The sequence below is a fragment of the Sturnus vulgaris genome, chromosome W, assembly GCF_052056855.1.
Source record: "Sturnus vulgaris isolate bStuVul1 chromosome W, bStuVul1.hap1, whole genome shotgun sequence".
Lineage (NCBI taxonomy): Eukaryota > Metazoa > Chordata > Aves > Passeriformes > Sturnidae > Sturnus > Sturnus vulgaris.
The window spans coordinates 25,511,469-25,531,895 of record NC_142282.1 but is presented as its reverse complement, the minus strand read 5'-3'; positions in this window follow the sequence as shown (position 1 = coordinate 25,531,895).

The following is a 20,427-nucleotide window of genomic DNA, read 5'->3' as shown; positions in this document are numbered from 1 at the left end:
CTAAATGCAAACACAGATCCTCTCACAGCAGCTGTCCCAAATTTAGCTGAACTTATAACTTCAATTCAGGAGAAGGCTCATACAATCATGGCAACTATAGATGTCAAAGACATGTTCTTTATGATACCTATACAGCCAGAGGACATGGACTGTTTTGCCTTCGCGTGGGAAAGACTGCAATACACCTTCACTAGGCTTCCTCAAGGGTACAAACACTCCCCTACTCTAGCCCACCATGCTTTAGCACAGGAATTAGAAAAGATACCCAAACCTGACAATGTAGCTGTATATCAATACATTGATGATATTCTTGTGGGGGGAGATGAAATAGAAGTAGTGGGGGATACCCAACAAAAAATAATCTCTCATCTGGAAAGCCTTGACTTACAAATTCCCCCAGAGAAAATTCAGAAACCTTCTCAGGAGGTGAAGTTTTTGGGGATTTGGTGGAAAGGAGGTATGACATGCATTCCACCTGATACCCTAACCTCCCTAGATCAAATTAAAATGCCTGGATCCAGGAAAGAGCTTCAACAAGCTCTGGGATTATTAGTGTTTTGGAGAAAACACATCCCTGATTTTTCAATTATTGCTACACCTCTTTATGACTTGCTGAGGAAAAAGGTAAAATGGGATTGGACTCCTCAGGAGGAAGCATTACAACTGCTGATTTTTGAAGCAACTGCACATCAAGCTCTAGGCCCTATTCATCCCACAGATCCTTTCCAGGTAGAATGGGGATTTGCCTCCTCGGGGTTGTCAGTGCACATGTGGCAACGAGGCCCAGAAGGCCCTTCAAGGCCTGTTGGTTTTTATTCTCATGGTTTTAAAGATGCTGAAAAAAGATACACTACCTGGGAAAAGGGGCTTTTTGTTGTCAGCATAGCTCTCATAGAAGTGGAGAAAATTACACGTCAGCAACCAATTGTATTAAGAGGCCCTTTTAAAGTTATTAAAACAGTCACCAGAGGGACCCCTCCCCCTGACGGGGTGGCCCAGAGATCCTCAGTTAGGAAGTGGTATGCCCAGATAGAACATTACTGTAACATCTTCTCTGTAACAGAAGGAGCTGTAAAAAATCTGGCTATACAAGAAACTGAGAACTTGGCTAGCAGCCACCATAAACCTGCCTCAGTAATTAAAGTGGCCCCTCCTTTCTCCCCTGAACAATCAGTGAATTCTTGGTTTACTGATGCTTCTGCTAGGCGAGAAGGAAAGGTGTGGAAATACAGGGCAGTAGCTCTCCATACTTCATCTGGTGAACGAATTATTACTGAGGGAGAAGGCAGTGCTCAGGTTGGTGAGCTGATTGCTATATGGAGTGTTTTCAAGCATGAGGTACATAATACCTCTCTTGTTTGTATTTACACTGACTCCTATGCTGTGTTTAAAGGATGTACAGAGTGGCTTCCTTTCTGGCAGCAAAATGATTGGGAAGTTAACAGGATCCCAGTATGGCATAAGGAAAAATGGCAAGAAATTCTAGATATAGCCAATTGAGGAAACTTTGCTGTGGGGTGGGTGGCTTCTCATCAGACAGATGGAAATTTAGCTGGTGAGTGGAATAATGCTGCTGATGAGTTAGCAAGACTAAGTCCCCTGAAAAAGGAACAAATTACAGAGGATTGGGAGCACCTGCTAGAATGGCTGCATATAAAAAGACAACATACAGGTGCGAAAGATTTGTACAAAGAAGCCCTTGCTCGTGGCTGGCCTGTCACCAGGGAAATGTGTAAACCATGCATATCAGCTTGTGAACAATGCCGCAGACGACTAGAAAGGCATCCTTTGGAAGATGACCCTTTGCACTTAAGGAAAGGTAAAGGCTTATGGGACGCGTGGCAGGTAGATTATATCGGTCCCTTTAAGAAGTCTGGTGGTAAACATTTCGTGCTGGTAGGAGTGGAAATAATATCAGGGTTAGCTCAAGCTGAAGCCTTTAACAGAGCTATGGGAGAAAACACTGTTAAGGCATTACAAGAATGGTTTGGAACTTTTCCAAAGCCACAGGAGATTCAATCTGATAATGGGTCTCACTTTACTGCTAAAGTAGTACAGGAATGGGCAAGGGAGGAAGGAATAAAGTGGACTTTTCACACCCCCTATTACCCTCAAGCCAACGGGATTGTAGAAAGGACAAATGGTCTTCTGAAGCGACTCCTAAAACCACATGAGGGAAGTTGGGATCTTCGATTATGGCAAGCTGTAAAAGGTATAAATGATAGATGGGGGGTAAACGGGTGTCCCAAAATAACTGCTTTTTGTCCAAAAGCCCCAAGCATCATTCCTGCACTTCAGGGACCTAATGATCCTAAAAATCCAGCCCATTACCCCGGGCAACCTGTTTTAGTAAACCTCCCTACTGTAGGAGAAGTACCACTGGTACTAAAAATTCCTCTGAATAAATATGCATGGGTAGCCACCAATGTTCTGGGAAAGGAGCATCGGATAAGGACCCGTTGGATTGTTCCATCATTTTGACCTCCTGCCTCTTGGTGGCAGACTCTGTTGTGTTTACTTTTCACAGAACGCCCAGGGACATGGGAACCGGACAAACCATGATCACCTTTTTGATACTTCTCTGTATCCTACCACAACACCATGGCCAAAACTCGGCCGAGTGGCCGTGGTCTGAAGCTTCCATCAGATATACCAGTGCTTTAGGACCCTACCCCAGAGATCGTCACCCAAGCCTTGCGACCGTAGTACTGCACGATTCTGAGGTATACCGTTCAAGTGACTGGGGTTGGGACAAAAAGGACTGGGCTAGGGTACTAATAGGAACAATTGGTGAAGAAATCAAGGTAGGATGCAGAAAAGTGGAGAAATCCCTTCATGAGAAAGCCACTACCATTGCAATCGCCGGGAATTACTTAAAATCAGATATAACTAGTAGCTTGCACCCTAACATCACGGCGAGTTTCTGCCCCACGACAGTATGGACATGTAAAAAGCAAGTCCCCCTAATACTGTGCTGTGGCCAAAGGAAGGTTGGTAACTATACCTTGGACCCTGACGCCAACAACGTCGAAGTTACAAAGCTTTGTGCGGATGAACTTACTGACTGTTGGCATAACTTTAACCAGACCAACCTATGTAACATGCTCCTGGCAGAATAACACAACAGATGAGTCCAGCTTGAAAGGTCTAACCTATAGGTTCAAAATAAATGCCATAGAAAAACCCACACTGACCGCAGTAGTTGCATACCATGGTGTAAGCACCCCCTTAGTGTTGGATGACAAAAACAAGGTTTTCCCTCCTTTCGTGGTGACGCAAGGTGATGACATCACAATAACTTGTAAATTAGTGGCTGGATCCCTCACCGAACCTGCATACAGTTATGGCACAGGACCCCATGGCCTGACTTTATATTGTAGAACCCAAAATCAAGACTGTTGGCTAAATTTAACTGCTATACAATTTTCCTATAAAGTCATGTGTGGAAAAAACAATACAAAACACAGGGGGGAACTTGATGTAAATGTTGTAACACCTACCACCTAACCACCGGTTGTGTTGAGCCCTACGATTTTTCAATTTGGGTCATACATAATTAGAAAAACTGGCCAACAACAAATATTGTTTAATCCGGCATGGTCTCTCAAACAAATCAAATTGCTGATGCAAAATAATGTCTCAGAAGTTCAGCCAGCTTGTTCACCCTTTCTACAGACTTCTTTTGAGGGATGGACAACCTGGTTGCGGAAACGGAATCCTTCCAAAAAACGAATGGCAAGAGACATAACCGGTGTTGTGGGAACAGGATTGGGAATTTTGAATAGCATCGATTCAGAAGTACTAATGAATAAATTGGCTACCACAGCTGGAGATGTAACCAAATTACAACGGCCCCTGCAAACAACCTTAACAGCTTTGGGGACTCAACAGTGGTTGTTATCAAACATATTACAAAGTTGGGAAAAGGTAAATGTAAATGACCACAAATTGATAATCGATGCACTTGGTGCTACACAAAATAACATCTCTTTGGCTCTCAGTTGTATCCAGGCCCAGTTGTGGATGCAGTCGGTTGCTGCTTTAATTATAAGAGAAGGTGAGGAAGGCACTTTTCCCACTGAAATTCGAAAGATAGTCTGGGACAGTGCCACTGATTTTGAAAAAGAATTCCAGTCCTGGTGGAACTTAGTAAATTTTACCTATGATCCCAGCACAAACACAGCCACAGCCTTTGTACTGACTATACGTAATGCTTCAGTGCATTCAATATTCCCCATCATTGCATTAGGGTTGAACCATGACGGAGCTATTCTCTATCCTTTCGAGCATAGGGAATGGGCCCGTCAAATTGCTGGGAGGTGGCAAACTGTTAATTTGGAAACTTGCATTGTCTGGGAACAACAAGGCTTTATCTGTGAAAGTAATGCAATTAGAGCTCAAGATATCTGCTTGGATACAGAACAGAATGTTTGCAATTTTGAAATTCATCCAAACGAGATTCCTGAAACAGTACTGGTATATGTAGGCAATGGATGTGCATGCTTGAGAACTGCTTGTGATAGTGTTTTCATAGAAAATTTGGTAGTGAATACTAAGAATCATTCAAACTTTTGTGTCTGTAACTTTACTAGGATTTCAGGATGTGATTTTTCCTATGTAGCCCCAGTTACTTGTCACCATCTTTTGCAGTCAAATTACACACTGATCCACCATCTGTTGCCCACTCCAATTGGAATGAACCTCTCTCTGGTGAAGCAATTGTTGCTCCACCAAGATTTGATCGAAATTTTGGAGAAGATCAAGAAAAACGGACAGAAAACTCTAATAGCTGTTCATCACAATGTGGAAAAAATACATCGTGTTTTGGAAAGGGTAAAGACAGATGCTGAACACAGGTGGTGGGATACTCTATTTGGGTGGTCACCTACTGCTACAGGTGTCCTGAACAAATTGTGTCATCCCACCATTGTTCTCTTGATTTTGGATTTAATTGGTTTTGTTTTATCAGCAATCCTATACATTATGAGTTGGAGAATAATGAAACGGTTAGCACAATTGGCATCTGTGACAAATGTATCCAGATCGGTTACTGTTGGCATCCCTAGGGTTATTGACACAAGGTTTTAAATAGGATAAAATATGATTTTTAACTAGAATTGATTATCTTCAAATTGCAATTAAAATTGTTTAATCAAAATTTTGCTTTAAAAATTTGATTTATTTCTAAACAAAAATTGAAAAATTAAAGACTTGAACAAATTGTTTAAGATTGTTAGTAATCAAAAATTGAATATAATTGATCTGTTTTGTTTTCCTTTTTTCTCCTTTTCCTTATCCTGTCCCTTATCTTCTTCCTACTTTCCTGTCTCTGTTTTCCGGGATATGCTACCAACTTGGACGAGTCCTGAAGACACCACAACTGAAGACTCCACCACAACTCTACAAAGGGGTGCTCTTGACAACGATCGTGAGTCACGGGGTGGTGTAAGGGTCGGTCCGAAGTTCCCCTCGATTTTGCCTCCCGACCGTCGTAAGGAGACCGCGATTACCCCCACCCAGGCTGACTCTGAACAGTGGTTTCCTGGCCCGACCAAGGTGGATGCTCATGACTGTGTGCTTTTGTATTGTGTTCACTGGACTGTGCTGTCATGGCACCAACCAGAGGTTGTGTTGTACCACCAACTGAGGACTGCTTGACCGTACCTGTCTCCTGCAGCACCACACAATGGTCCATAAATCTTCCCACCTCTTGGCCAGAGGCCACTCGCTTTGGAGAAGGACTATGAAAGAGCGACTCTCTGAGAAAGAGCCTTTGAGATCTCTCCACTGATGAAGACCCATCTACCCCCTGGAGAAGACCCCTGAGATCTCCCCACGGATGAAGACTCGTCTATTGGATGACCTGTGAGGACGCCCGTCTCGTCTGTTGGTAGCTATTTCCCCATCCCTTTCTTTCCTTCCCCTCTCCCTATACTTTGTTTCCTGTACCTCTCCCCCTTACAGTAACTGAGTTGTTGGCATTTGATGAAATGCATTGCTGTTGTTGAATAAACTGATTTTCTGCTGTTGAATAAACTGCTTTTGTCCCCTATACTTTGCCTGTTTGCACCTTTTAGATCAAAACAACCATCACGACCCCCGCTCTGTATTAATAGTGGACTGTGACAGGGGTGAGCTCTGGCCACAAGACCTTCTCGTCCTAGCAACAGTTCTCTGTGAAGGGCGCAGGCGAAAAGTTTTCATTTTACATTTGAACTGCGAGAGAGGCAGACTGTTGCACGGATCTCTGAGAACAAAGGTGCACGCCCTAGGCGGGCTTGGGCAGAAGCAGCGTTCTCGAGCACTTGGCTGCCGGCCCACTGCTGGCTGTGTGGCACCTCTTCAGCGGCTTCTGGCCGCGGGGGAGTGAAAGCTGCGCCAGGAGTGGGCGAGGGCCGTGAACAAAGCCGCACAAGTACCGTGCTTGTGTGTACTACGATACAGGCAGCTAGGAGAGGAAGGTGGCTGCCTCTTGCTTGCCTTCCCACATGACCCTAGCAGTCGAAAGGAGCAAGCTGAAGCTCTGCTGCTTGTGCTGCTCCTTGGTTCCACTTGCAGCAGGCTGTGGACACATTGGCGGTCACTTCTAGGCCCCGACTTGCAGAGAGCACCACGGTAAATGCCACGGAGAAGGGAAATACAGAGTGCAGCGACGAGCTGGACGTGGCTTACGTGCAATAAGTAGAAAGTGAACCCAGGCACTGCCTCTTCAATCTGGCCCCCTCTGCTCTGGTAGCAACTTTTGCCCGTCGGCAAAGGGAGCTGCGAGTATGTAGAATGGAGGGCAGCGAGACGCCGTGTGTTATGCGCTGTTTCAGGGCTGCTTGACAGAGGGCTACTTTAAGAAGGCCTTCTTCTTCCTGTCGACCTTCTCTCTTCGCTCTAAATGCATGGAGTACACCACAGCAATGGTGTGAGGAAGGGCACAGCCCCAGCTTTTGCCCTGCCGTGCCTGTGCTGCGCCTTTAGCTGCACACCAGTACAATGGTATTTCTTACCCGCAAGGTAAAAAAGGCGTTAGTGTAGCCTCAGGAATGGCAAGTGCCTAGGCATTAAGTTGAGAGACCACGTATGAGGGAGTCTTTAGTGGTCTCCTCCCCCATGGCGCAGGTGTATTCTCATTCTCCTGCTGAACTGAAAAGTCCAGGAATGGCAATTCTGGCCTGCCTTGTGCAGGGACAAACACAAATGTGGGGCTATGATCCTCTGTTCCGGAGCTCTGCTTCCAGGTGTGTATGCCGCCAGGAGCCGGCAGCAGCCACCGAGGACACTGTGGATTGTGGATGAGGCTGGGCTGGCCCCCCGGCTCCCGTTGGTCTGAGAGCAGCAAGAGTGGCAGCCGAGCAGCATCGCCTCAGGCCACATGGGGGGCGGGGAGAGAGCTGGGAGTGACCCTGAGTGACACCTGGAAGCGATAGCCGTAGGGCCCGGATGGCCCGCGGTGGCATCGAGTTTCACGGGTAGGAGACTGCTAAGCTGCTTTGAAAGCTGGAGCTCCTCTGCTCTAGGGCAGACTGGAAGAGCTGAGGTTGTCCAATCTGGAGAACAGAAGGTTCCAGGGAGAACTTCAAGCCCCTTGCAGCGCCTGCTGGGGCTGCAAGATAGATGGGGAGGGACTTTGGAAAAGGGTCTGGACTCGGAGGACACGGGGGAATAGTTCCAAACTGCCAGAGGGCAGGGGTAGATGGGATATTGGAAAGGAATTCTTCCTTGTGTGGGTGCTGAGGCCTGGCACATGTTGCTCAAAGAGGCTGTGTGGGAGCCCCATGGCAGGAAGTGTCCAGGGCCAGGCTGGAGCAGACATGGAGCAACCTGGACTAGTGGAAAAGTGTCCCTGCCCATGTCAGGATGTGGGAAGAATATAATCTATCTCTAAGGTCGCTTCCAGTCCAAACCATTCTGGGATTCTAGGATTCATGGAAGACCCTTTTCCAAGTGAAGTGTTGTCTCTTGGCTCCCAGGTTGGAGTTGCCAGTTCTTCTGGAAGCAGGCCTCGCCAAGCAGCTGTGATGAGCCATGGGTTCTCAATTGGACAAGTGTGATATACTTGCAGAGAGGAAGGCTGCAGACACATCTTCAAGGCCCAGGTAAAACAAGCAAAGGATTGAATAAAAGCCAAAGGTTGGTTGTGTTAGTCAGTTTGCTGGCTGTTGAAATGGCCCCAGGTCATTTTCAGCATTTCTAATTTGGATTTGTTTGAGTAAAAAATGAATGTGTTACCTCCAGCGTAGGCTCTCCAATGCATCTCCATGTGATCCCATCTCTTTGTTGTATATCAGGTTCTATTAACTGAAGACAGAATCATAACACAGTAGTAACACATTTAGAGGTGTAGTTAGCCAGCTTCAGGAGTTTTCAATTCTGCTGTTGACTTTTCTGGTAACTGTAAGCAAGGTAACACAATCCACTTACTCCACTTTTCCTCTCTGAGGAAAAGATGATCTTTTTTTTTTTTTTTTTCTCATTTGGTAAATAGCCTAGAATGAAGAGAGTTATGCATGTGGCATGTAGGATTCATTTTTTTACCATTCTCTTCTGCTGTCTTTCGCGTACAAGTTTTTTGAAATTTTTTTTGTCGCTGTTCTCCATTCAGTAGGTTTAGAAAGAATTCTAATTGTTGAGATGATGGTTCTTTGAAGGCTCACTTAGCCCACCTTTTGGGTGAAGGAAAGAAGAAGACAAGGTCCTCTAAGACGAGTAAAAAGCATACTTTAAAGAGACATGCAGAGATGTCTGCTGATGCCATGCAATTACCGTGTAATCAGCAGAAATGTGTTGGAAAAACACCCATCAGTGACTTCACAAGAAAGCCACACTCAAGACAGGTAAAGAACAGAAGCATAAAACCCCAAAGGTATGAAATGGACAGATTTTCATTGGGCATGAGCAACTCCTGAATTCTTGGTTCTAGAACTAGGGGCTTGTAATAAATAGACTGTCTCCTTGCCAAACGTAAATTTGGTGTAATGACCTGCTCACTGCCCGTTGAAGTGCAGGGCTAGTAGACTAATATTTGCCATGGCAGGCCTATTGTATGGCTTTGCGGTTAAAAAGAAATTGGTTTTGCTCATAGCAATCTAGATATGTACCCTGTCTGACACCTATCTTTTAGGCTCTATTTCCAAGTAAATGGTTTCCATGATGATGCAGTAAGTTTATGTCATGAACAGGAATGAAGTGATTGCATGCATCCTTTTTTACCCTAAGCCAGCTGCTGAATAATGAGACAGAGACTCTCACTGACGCCAAGGAGTGCCCAAGCTTTTGGGAAAAGCACTGGGAAGATAAAGCCTATTTCCACATTTCTAGCTAGCATCTACTTCAAAGTTCATGGGTTTGTTCATCTTTTAGAGCTGTTCTAGATGTCTTTGTAGTTTACATGTACTAAATGTAGCAGGTGTTGCTTTCATGCCGTCCTAATAGATTTGAATTTGCGATCTATTGAGGCTTCAATGTCTCAGAAGAAGCAATGTTGATTCTTTGAATTCTATTCTTGAATGTGAGAATGATACTTATGTACTTAATGAATTAATTAAATCGAATTCACTTGAATGGAAAAATTGTCTTGTTCATGTAGATTTTAACTTGAGAAATTGATATTTGAGTTCTACTTTTCATTGTTGTTTCTTTTCTATGTTTGATTGCACAGATAGCAGATGTACTGACCAAGTATTCTGTGAAACTGGAGGAAATGACCTTCCTCTTGGCAGCTGATGTTCACAAGCTCATTAACGCTAAGGCCATGGTAAATGTTTTACCTGGGGCAAGATAGCAGTCTGAATATTCCTAGAATGTCTTTCTTTCCCCAAATGAAATTCATTTTTTCTGCCTATCAATCACTGAAATATAGAATAAATTTCTACTTGGCAGGGTATTGGTTATCATTTGTGTTCTTTTCTCCCCTCATTTTCTGTAGAAGAGACTATTTTTGTTTGTTTTTGCATGTCGTATGCTGCTTCTACTTCTGGTTTTCTTTTTTAATACACAGAATGTAAAGAGAGCACTGCTGGATAATGAGAGGGCAACTGCCAAGCTACTCTTGAATCAAATGAAATCAGAGCTTGAGAAAGAAAAATGGCATCAACTGAAATGGCAAGGGAGAGTCAAGGACTGGAAGCTCATGCAAAAGAAGTGTGTAGTTCAGAGTTTCAGGTCAGAAATGTGGCAGTCTTCTTTTGGACAATGAGCAACATAAAGTGGCTAGTGTTCACTTTTGGTTTCCTATCAAAGCATTACTTGATCATTTTTTCTTTCAACGTGATATCACGTATGATATCACATATATCATGTGATTCCATTCTACATATCTACTTTCCATCCTGCAGAGAATTTATGGCAAGTGAAGAAATACACAATCCCCCAACTGTGAATATGGAAATGGAAAAGCTGATAAAGGAGCAGATGGTACTCAGTGAACAGAGACTGAAGGTTTTGCAATATATCGGGTATGGCAAAAGAGGGTATAGCATAAAGGAAAACAATTGTTGCTGGAGTTAATGAAGGACTTGGCTACAAAATGCACTTTGCTTCCTCTCATTGTGTGATTGCTAAATGCAGCAGTAAAGCAGGGACTACATCTATTTCTGTACAGCTCTTTTGAATGGAGAAAATGCATTCTTGATTTTCAGTGCCCCAGCTACACTTAATAGGTGGCGATCAGGCTCTAAAAACGGAGGAATGGAGAAGTAAATATTGAGACATAGTAGAAATGGGCAAATATGGGTGGAGAGCTAGAAGTTGGTGCTTTTGTCAAGGCATTTTTTTCTCCATGGCGTGGGATTTTATTTGCGTAATAAATTAAGAGAGGAGTCTGGTGTTGCGGGTTGAATGCTTCCCTTTTTCTTTCTGTGGAATTTCTCCCATTGTTATGCTAAGTAATTGTGGCTACACCTTAAAACGACAGATAATGTTCTCTCGTAGGGGGGTGGCTGGAGGGGGAAGGGGGGGGGAACCGGAAAAGGAAAGGTGGGATAGGGGGGTCTGGAGCGGGGAACTCTCTCTCGCTTGGCTCCTGGAGTGGGAAGACAACCTGGGCTCTGCTCTGGCATCTTCCCCTGTCATCCCAGCGCTGAGATCCACGCTCCCTGCCTTTGGACATCGCTCTGCTGCTCTCCCAGCCCACCCTACTACCTCCGGACACTCTGCTGAGCACCACGACCGACACCGTGAGGGGGGAGTAACTTTCCCCATCCCCTCTCTCCCTTGGGCCGCGGCCGCCATCACCCAGCCCTCTTCAACTGCGCGGGACCTGCCCTGCCCCCACAGCACCGGTAACAGCACAGGGAGACGGCCTGCGGCCAGAAGGGACTGGAGCGGAGCTAGACTGTTTCTGTTGCCAATTTTTATAGCTGTTGTTGTTTTTTCTGCTTTGTTAAATACCAGTAAAGAACTGTTATTCTCATCCCCATATCTCCTGCCTGAAGGTGTCTGAATTGGACCTAAAATAATTAAAAGGGAGGGGGGTTGCACTCTGCATCGCAGAAAAGGGGCTCCTGCCTTTCCTTAGACCATACCTGTCTTTCAAACCGAGACATCTGGATAGAAATTGAACGTTGCTACGTTTGAATATCCATCCTGAACACAAGACGCATTGGTGTGGGTGCAATGCATTACGATCTTTACAGGGAGGTTTTTTATGGTGGATGTAGGAACAAGGTAGATGACAGTTAGTTCCTTATCGGGCAGTAAACAGTTGGCCTTGAACAACAACAATCTCAGGTTTATTATCATTGCCAAGATGGCTGTAAATAAAAGAAAGCCCAGTAGTATGGATATTCGGATTCATAATTTTATATTTGAAGTACTGAGTGGTTTGTATTTTAGGATACCTGACTCTTGTTTCCTACTTTGATAGCACCTTGTTGCCTCCAACACGTGCCAAATCTGATGGAAACGAATGGTGCAGAACTATGGAGAATTGAAACAAAAGTCTAGGTAGGTCGGGAAATCCTAAGAACAGTCTGGAATTCACGCAATATTTTCTTTTCTCCCGGGCAACGATGAGGCAGACATTTGCTTTGAGAGTGCATGTTTGCTCTATTCTTTGTTCCGTGTGTTCCCACATACCTTCTCAGTTGCTTGGAGGTGGCAGTAAGAGCCAAAGAAGCTGCCTGTGGCATGGCTTTCCTTTGGCCTGTACAAACACCTGTGCATGGTGAGATTTAGGAGGATCTGGCTAGGTTAGAATGAATCTGGGGGAAATCAAAAGTTAATTTTGACATGGATCCCTTCTCAATCATACAAAAATACTCCTTTTTAACTCTTGGAGAAGAAGAGGGGAAGTATGAGAAGAGGAGGGGAAGTATTGGAGATACTTCCTTTCTCTGTGTCCTTGCGGCATGCCTTCCCTCTCTGTGTCTGCCTTCTCTTGCTCCAGAGCACATCCTGTTGGGATGTTTGTAGCCGGTATGGCAGCAAAGAAGTTGGTTGCAATTGTAAGTACCTTGCTACTTTGAAGCATAATGATAAAGAGCTGTGTATGAAAATGTCTTGATTTCTTTGGCTGGTATTGTTTGGTGTCTGTAGACAAAGGTCTGTAGGCACTGCTGGCATCTGTTCCGTGTGCTGGGATTCAGCACGTGGCCTCTGTCATGTTTCCATGTCACACTGCATTATGAAAGATTGGAATTTTGACTGTGGTCAGTTCCATAGCATTCAGACAGCCCTAATGTGGAGTGCGTGGAGAAAATGAGCATCCAGTATTAGCTGGTCGAGGGCAAATGTCAGGAGAAATGGCAGATGTGCAAGTTGAGTGCCACAGCTTTTGGCTGTGATAGCCGTGGTCCAATGTGTCATTAGAGTGAAATGCGTCTGAGGATGCACCAAACATTGAGATAACAAGTGGAATTCCTTTTTAACCTCCTCCTTACTCTGTTCAAAAAGTAAGCCATCTGTTTGGTTTCACAGTAGTAGTTGGTATTTTTACTTGAAATGTGGAAAAGTTGTAACAAATGCCGGTAATGAAGGGAGTGCTGTCCTACATGAAATCAGTATTTCTTCTGTGCATGTCAATACTTTGTTCTTCTTTTCCTTCAGATGACCGTGCTGGATATGAACATTTGCACAGCTGAAGATGCTGTGGCCATAATACAGGTAGAAACATAAAAACAAGGGTGTGCTATAAAGACACGACTTCTTAATGCAAAGAGCCCTCTGAAATTCCAAATACCTGCTATAAAATTAAGAACGTAATCTTTGACTTTTAGATGGGAATTTCTACTCTTCAGTTTCATTCTGTCAGGTCCATTTTTGCTAACTGCTTGATTCATGCTGAATGGACATTCCTGTCTTATTCTTGGTATGGCAACAGTGATAGAGATCACTGCTGCTTTCGGTAGAAAGTGGCTGCAAGTTGCTATGACGAGATCTTGTGCAAGTCTAGAGTCTGATTGGATGTGAGGGTCTCATTGTTTCATCAACCAACTTGGGGTGGCAGTGTCAGAGGTGTTCCTTATCTAGGAAGATTTTCATAGGCGATGAGTTTTCTGAGGTAGCTTTCTCTTCTGGGTGTAGGATATATGTGCATAATTAACTTCCTTGAATCCTAAATAGTTGGGGAGATGTTAGTATCGACGAAACCATTTTTACTAGCTTTTTTATGTGGCCTTAGATGTTGAAAGTGTTCTGGGTACAATTTTAGAAAAAAGGAAAACGGTGAGCTGTGAGGAAGAGCTGAAGGAGTATTTGGAGAACACCCTTTCTTCTTGAGATCAAATTAGAACAAGGTATGAATTTTGTATCGTCAACTTAAAAGGTAGAGCATCTTTGAACATTGGTTGTACTACTTAGGCCTTGTTTTAATGCTGTTGTGTGAAGGCATGGAAAAAGAGTGCTTTTCACTTCATGTAAGAATATAGAATAACGTCCCTACTGAACAAGGTTAAGGCAAATAATGCCCACGGTTTAGGAATGGGACAAAGGAAGACTGCTATCATTCAAAAACCATAGCACATCAGTATTACTGTGCATACCATCACATCCATGCCTTATTCAGAAGGTAAAAAGAGTAGTGCAGATTCTTGGATCACCGGAATCAGAACTTGGTCTGCACCATCATCTCTTCACTCATAGATTCGATCTAATTCAAAGTTCTAGGAACTCAGAAGTTTAAGATAGTCAAGCACTTGCAACTTAAAAAACCATCTAAAAATTGGTACTATATCGCTCTCCTTCCTGAAGATCTTAGCAGCAGCTCTGAAGCCATAGAGGAAGCAGCACTGTTCACACATCCAGGAGGTCTTTTGAGGCTTTTTCTCGGCCCTAAAATGGGGTTCTTCACCCTTCCTCCGGTCTAGCTCAGGTGTTAGGGTGATGGCTCCCGGGGCCCTTGCCTCATGGACTTAAGTAAGATAACAAAAGAGGCTCTTTTCCCTGATGAAGTTACAGCGTTTATTTCTCATGGGTAGCGAGGAAAAGAGGCAGCAAGAGAAAAAGAGGCAGAGGTCAGGGGGCACAAATCTTTTCTAGGGTCTGAAAAGGGGGGCAGGGAGAAATTGGATCCCAGCCAGCCCGGTATGGCCAGGAGGGGAGAGGGACGAAGCTACAGGGCATAGCAGGGGTCACGGAATGTACCATTTCAAATGCATCTAGAAATGCAACATCTCCCGGTTTTTTGTTTAACAAAGTTGAAAGAAGGATATTAGTTTCATTCTAATTATGGTTTTGCCCACCACTTGCAGTTGGTGGGAGGGTTCGATTGTTTGAAGTTTTTCATATCTATGTGATTGACTACTGAGGTAGAGGGAATGAGACCATTAATAGCCTTGAAAACTAAGTGACGTAGGATCCCGAACGCCATTATTACAAGAAAAATAATAACAAAAATTAACATAATTGTTTTGACTATAGATGTCCACCACCCTGTGAGTCCTCAGCCTTTGAACAGTCCATTGAACCAATCTTCAGATTCTTGATTCACTTGTCCGATAAAGTCGTTCATGTTTCGTAGAGCAGCATGGATGTTAGGAGCTCTCGAGGTCAGGTCCATACAGCAAAGTCCTTCAAATTCCTGGCACTCATGTCCGTGTAGTAGTAAGAGAAAATCTATAGCAGCATGATTTCGTAGTGTGGCCTGCCTGGTAATTTCCTCGTCTTCTAGGAGGGAACTGATTGCGGTGCATGTTAAGTTTGCCTGTTTGTCTACCCAACACTCTAGGTGGCCCAATTCGCCTAGAGCTTTAGCTGCTGCAACCCACGGAAGAAACAGGGACACAGCAATTCTTTTGGACTTGGCCCAATGGAAAATTTCAGAATCACAGTTTGGGTCCATATTGTCTGCACTTCTTTTTTGGATTTTATTACCCGATTTGTTTTTGTGCATCCAATCGTTAATTAAGGTTTCGTTGGGTGCCAACAGGGACAACCGACCGAAGGTGCATGGCCCTCCTAAGAGCCGAGAAGGGATCCCTGCCCACGCCCGGTCCCCACAAATTAAGAACAATCCCTTTGGGAGGCTTTTGGGGATTGAATAAGTTGGGGTATCAGCGGCAATATGGCTTACAGTATTGCAACACGTTTTGGCAGTGAATTCCCCACGATATTGCATTATGTTGTGGAATTATTTTATGCTAGAAGGTTTTGGGAAGATCCTAAAGTGAATGCAATATTGTGCTGGGTAGGAACCTAGCAGTTCTAATTCTTGGGGTTCCTGAGCTGCTTTGGGCAAACTTGGCAGCAACTCCTCTATGGGGTTTTAACTTACTCCAGCTTGCTGCCTATGATTTTTGTGTGATGAAATGGTGTGTGACTCAGGAATTTCATTGGACATTTGTGTTTCAAAACTGGCTGAATATTCTCCAGCCTTCAATGGGATTCCTACCAGGCAGGTGGACATAGGGTTTGCTGTTGCTGCTGTGGACAGACATATGTTTTCTTGTTGGAGCGTCTGTGCCAGGGTCACCCAAATGTTCTGACGTGGTTGAGGGACGATCCATGCAGCTGCCAGACTGTTCAGTGTTAACAGGAAGACAGCTTGGATGGGGTTCATCACAGGACTGAGAGAAGAGAAGCTTTTCTCGAGAAGGAAAGACAAACATTATAAAACCTGTTAAAAGTCTCTATCTGCCGGAATGTCATCCTTTAGGAGGATTTCTTTTTCTTTTTTCAGGTGGCCTATTCTTTTTGAAACCATAGCCACCTGCTCCTCGTTCTCCTCAGTTGGAGCAGGATGTTTGGGGACATACGGTTTTACCCATTTTGGGGAATCCACCGAGGGCCTGAGGGAGTGGATACGTACACATAGCCACACCCCCAGGTAACGAGCTAATAGGGACCTTTGATTTTCCAGGTTTCTGGGTCCCTAATCAAAACTGGAGGATGTTGGGATAACTTGAACTGTTTACCACTGTTAAAGTGACGTACCACAGGTGGACTCATGTTCTCAAATGAACAATTCAGGAAATTGAGAGTAAACATGGCTTTGCAGAGCTTCTGCTGTGGAGACATCCACACAGTTGAACTGCTCTGTTTAGCCAAAACCTGCTTGAGCGTCTGATTGGCTCGCTCAACTACACCTTGGCCTGTGGGGGAGTGAGAGGTGCCAGTTTTATGTTCCACTCCCCACTGCTGGACGAATTATAGGAACTCCTTGGACTTATACGCTGGGCCCTTATCAGTTAAGATTTCCTTAGGGATCCCCAATACTGAAAAGGCTTGCACTAGGTGTTTTTTGGCGTGCATTGCCCTTTCTCCTGCATGGGCAGAGGTGTAGACTGCACCTGAATATGTGTCAATGCTAACATGCACATATTTGAGGCGACCGAAACTAGGAATGTGTGTGATGTCTGTCTGCCATACCTAACTGCCTAGACCTCGGGGGTTTACCCCCATGCCCATTGAGGGCATGGTGTGCAGCTGACAGTTGGGACAGGTGGCCACAATGGCTCGAGCCTGACTCCATGTTAGCTGGAACTGACACATTAGACCTGGTGTATTCTGGTGATACTGCTGGTGGCTCAGCTTTGCCTGTTGGAAGATGTCAGGAAGGCGTACTTGTTCTGCTGGAATTGCAAGGGAGTCTGCCTGACGGTTCCCTTCTGCAATTTCACCTGGCAAATCTGGGTGTGACCTCACATGCATCACATAGAACGGGTGTTCTCTATGAGAAATCAAATAAATTAGTTTGGAAATCAACCTGAAAAGCTGCTCATTCTCGATGTCTCTGAGCACTGCCTGCTCCGCCCTGGACACTACTCCTGCTACATAGGCTGAGTCTCTTACCAAGTTGATTGGCTCTGAGAACTTCTCAAAGGCTCTCACAAGTGCTGCCAGTTCAGCTACCTGGGGTGATCCTTCCACAAACTGAACTTCCCAATGCTGAGTCTGAGGATTTCTCCAAGTCATCACCAACTTGAGGGACGCCCCAGATGCATCCGTGAACACTGTGAGAGCTTTGAGTGGTCTCTGACTCCTCTCCTCACGAGGAATGAGGTGGAATTCCTCATTAAACAGCTTGTGAGACACGGCATGGACTGATATTTGTCCTCTGAAGGCGTCCAGGGCTAATTGGAGACTGGCATTGCTCTGGAGCAAGTGCTCAAACATCTCTTTATTCAATCTTTCAGGAGAGTTCCTCCCTCCTCAGACAGTTTGACTGGGAGGTGAATACATGTGAAGTCACAAACAGCTAGTTCATACAGTGTCATCCTTGCTTTCCAAATCAGCTGAGCTATCATTTCTTGTGGCTAAGTGATAGTTTTGGATCTGCGGTGGGAGAGGAAGACCCACTCTATGATTAAGAGTGACTGTCTCTGCTCCTTGATCCATTGGAATATTAACCCGTGTAAGTGTGGCAGTTTTCATAGGACAATGAATTTGAAATGCAGCTCGGGCTGGTAACGGTGAGCTTGCCTCTCTCCTAAAGTCTTTTGTACCTTTTCGATTGCTGTCTTTGCCTCTGGGGTCAGTTCCCTGGGAGAAAGCAGCTCTCTCTCCCCCTTCAATAAATTGAAGAGCGGTTCTAGGTCTCCATTAGTGATGCCTAGCCAGGGCCTAACCCAATTCAATGACCCACACAGGGAATGGAGATCTGCTAAGGTTTTGGATTACAATTAATTTCCAATTTCTGCGGAACAATGGTCCGTGCAGTAATTTCCAACCCCAGGTGCTTCCAAGGTGGCATCCTTTGGACTTTGTCCTCCTGCAATTCACATCCAGCAGAGGTTAAAACTTTAACCACTAGGTCAAGTGTGTCTTGGAGTAGAGAGTTATAGGGGGCACACACAAGCACATCATCCATGTAATGAAGGATGATGGCCTCCCCTCTCTGGGCACTCACCTGGGACAGCAATGAGGCCACATGGCACTGGCAGATGGAGGGACTACATTTTAATCCCTGGGGCAAAATTTTCCAGTGATAGCGCTTCATTGGGGCTTCTCGATTGATGGTAGGAACCGAGAAGGCGAACCGTGGGACATCCTCTGGGTGTAGGGGAATATGGAAGAAACAGTCCTTGATGTCTAGAACAGCCAATTGCCAATCTCTAGGAAGCATTGTTGGAGAAGGCATTCCAGGTTGGAGAGACCCCATCCATGTCCTCAATTACTTTGTTTATTTCCCGGAGGTCGTGGAGCAGCCTCCACTTGTCCTTCCCCGGTTTCTTTATCACAAAAACCGGGAAATTCCACGCACTTGTGGTCTCCTCTATGTGGCCTTTAGCCAATTGCTCCTCCACAAGCTCCTCAAGCGCCTTGAGCTTCTCCTTACTCATCGGCCACTGTGCTACCCACTTTGGGGTATCATCTAGCCATTTCAACTTTTGGGTAGGGCGCTCTACAGTGGCTGCCTCTAAAAATCCCGAGGAGTCTTAGGAATGATCAATTTTACCCCCCACTGGGACATGGTGTCTCTCCCCCATAGAGGGCATTTTTAGTCTGTAACAAATGGACGGATGCTAGCCAATTTTCCATCCGGCCCCTCAATTTGTATGATGCTTTTTGATATTTTTGCCAATTTGACTCCTCCTACACCCTGGATTCTGCCTGCCACAGGCTGAAGTTCCCAATGTGACGGCCACATCCTTTCGGGTATGATAGTCACATCAGCACCTGTGTCCAGTACCCCCTCCACATGGAGGTGATCTGATCCACTGGTTAGGTTGCATGCCAGAGAAGGTTTGTCCTCACCCACCACTTCTGCCCAGTAGACTTCAGGTGATTTTCCATCTACTGGGACCTCCTGTGGAACAGGAATGGCCTGGGCAAGGATTTGTCCCTCAACCAGGTAATATGGTGGTAGAGGACATCGTGCCAGGAGAATGAGGCCAGTTATGCTTCCCTTGATGGTCATGGGAGCTACCTCAATCTCTGGGGGTGTGTGTGCTGTGTCCCCGACAACAAAGTACTCACTGTCCAGTTTCATGTGTTTTAACGTCACGTCCTGTGTACTGTTAGGTAAGTCCACTGTAATGACTGTCCAATCAGGTGACCTGAAATGAAAACCTTTGTTAGTCACAAGCCTAAAACGGCCTAGTGGCTTCCAAACCTTGTTAATTAAACATTTAATATTTTCATTGCCATGCATCCCCACACCCTCTATCCCATCCTCCCCCTTTTTGTTTATTAAGAGAGAGTCTTTTGCGAGTGTGGAGCCCACAGTATTTATAACCGAGCGCGCTATTGTGTTAATGGCGGGTACGCACTGTAAAGCGAGTTTTTTTGTTTGTTGGTCTTCTTCTGTTTCTGGTTGTGTGGACAGTCTCTGGCGAAGTGTCCTGCCTGCTTGCACTTGAAGCAGATGATGTGCTGCAGCTGCTCTGGTGACATTGGTTGCTTCTTGGCTTCTGGTGTTACAGCTGCCATGGCTTTTGGGCGTGCCAGTCCTGGATTTCTCTCGTGTCCACTGAGCAGTTCTGCTTTCCTGGTGCAGGCTTCTATCATCTGTGCTAAGCTAGGTGCTGGCTCTAGGGGAAGGCCAAGAATAACCTTATGGCAGGTTTCATTAGCATTCCTTTGTGCCATCTCTTTAATTAATTCAGCTTGTACCACAGGATCAGACACCTGTCTTTCCACTTGCGCACGAAGGCGGTCCACAAACTGTGAGAAATTCTCAGAAGCAAACTGTTTAATGTTAACATAACTGCCTTTAGTATCTACTGTTGGTAATTGATTAAAAGCCTTTTCTGCAACATTGCATATTTTATCCAGGACAGACTTGGAGAGTACTCTGGTTTGGCTTTCGGGGCAATGCCAATCCTTTTCCCCACATAGGTGTTCATATGTTATGTCATTATTATCAGCATCTTTTGCATCATCTGAGCTTTTTAAAAGCTCTAGTAAAAGCACTTTCAAAGATCTTTTCCACAGGCTTTCCCATAGATCATATTCTGAAGGAGTTAACAGACATCGGAAAAGCTCTTTGATATCATATGGAACCAGTTCGTTTGAGTTAAAGGTGGCTCTCATCATGCCTTTAAAGATTTCACTATTTCT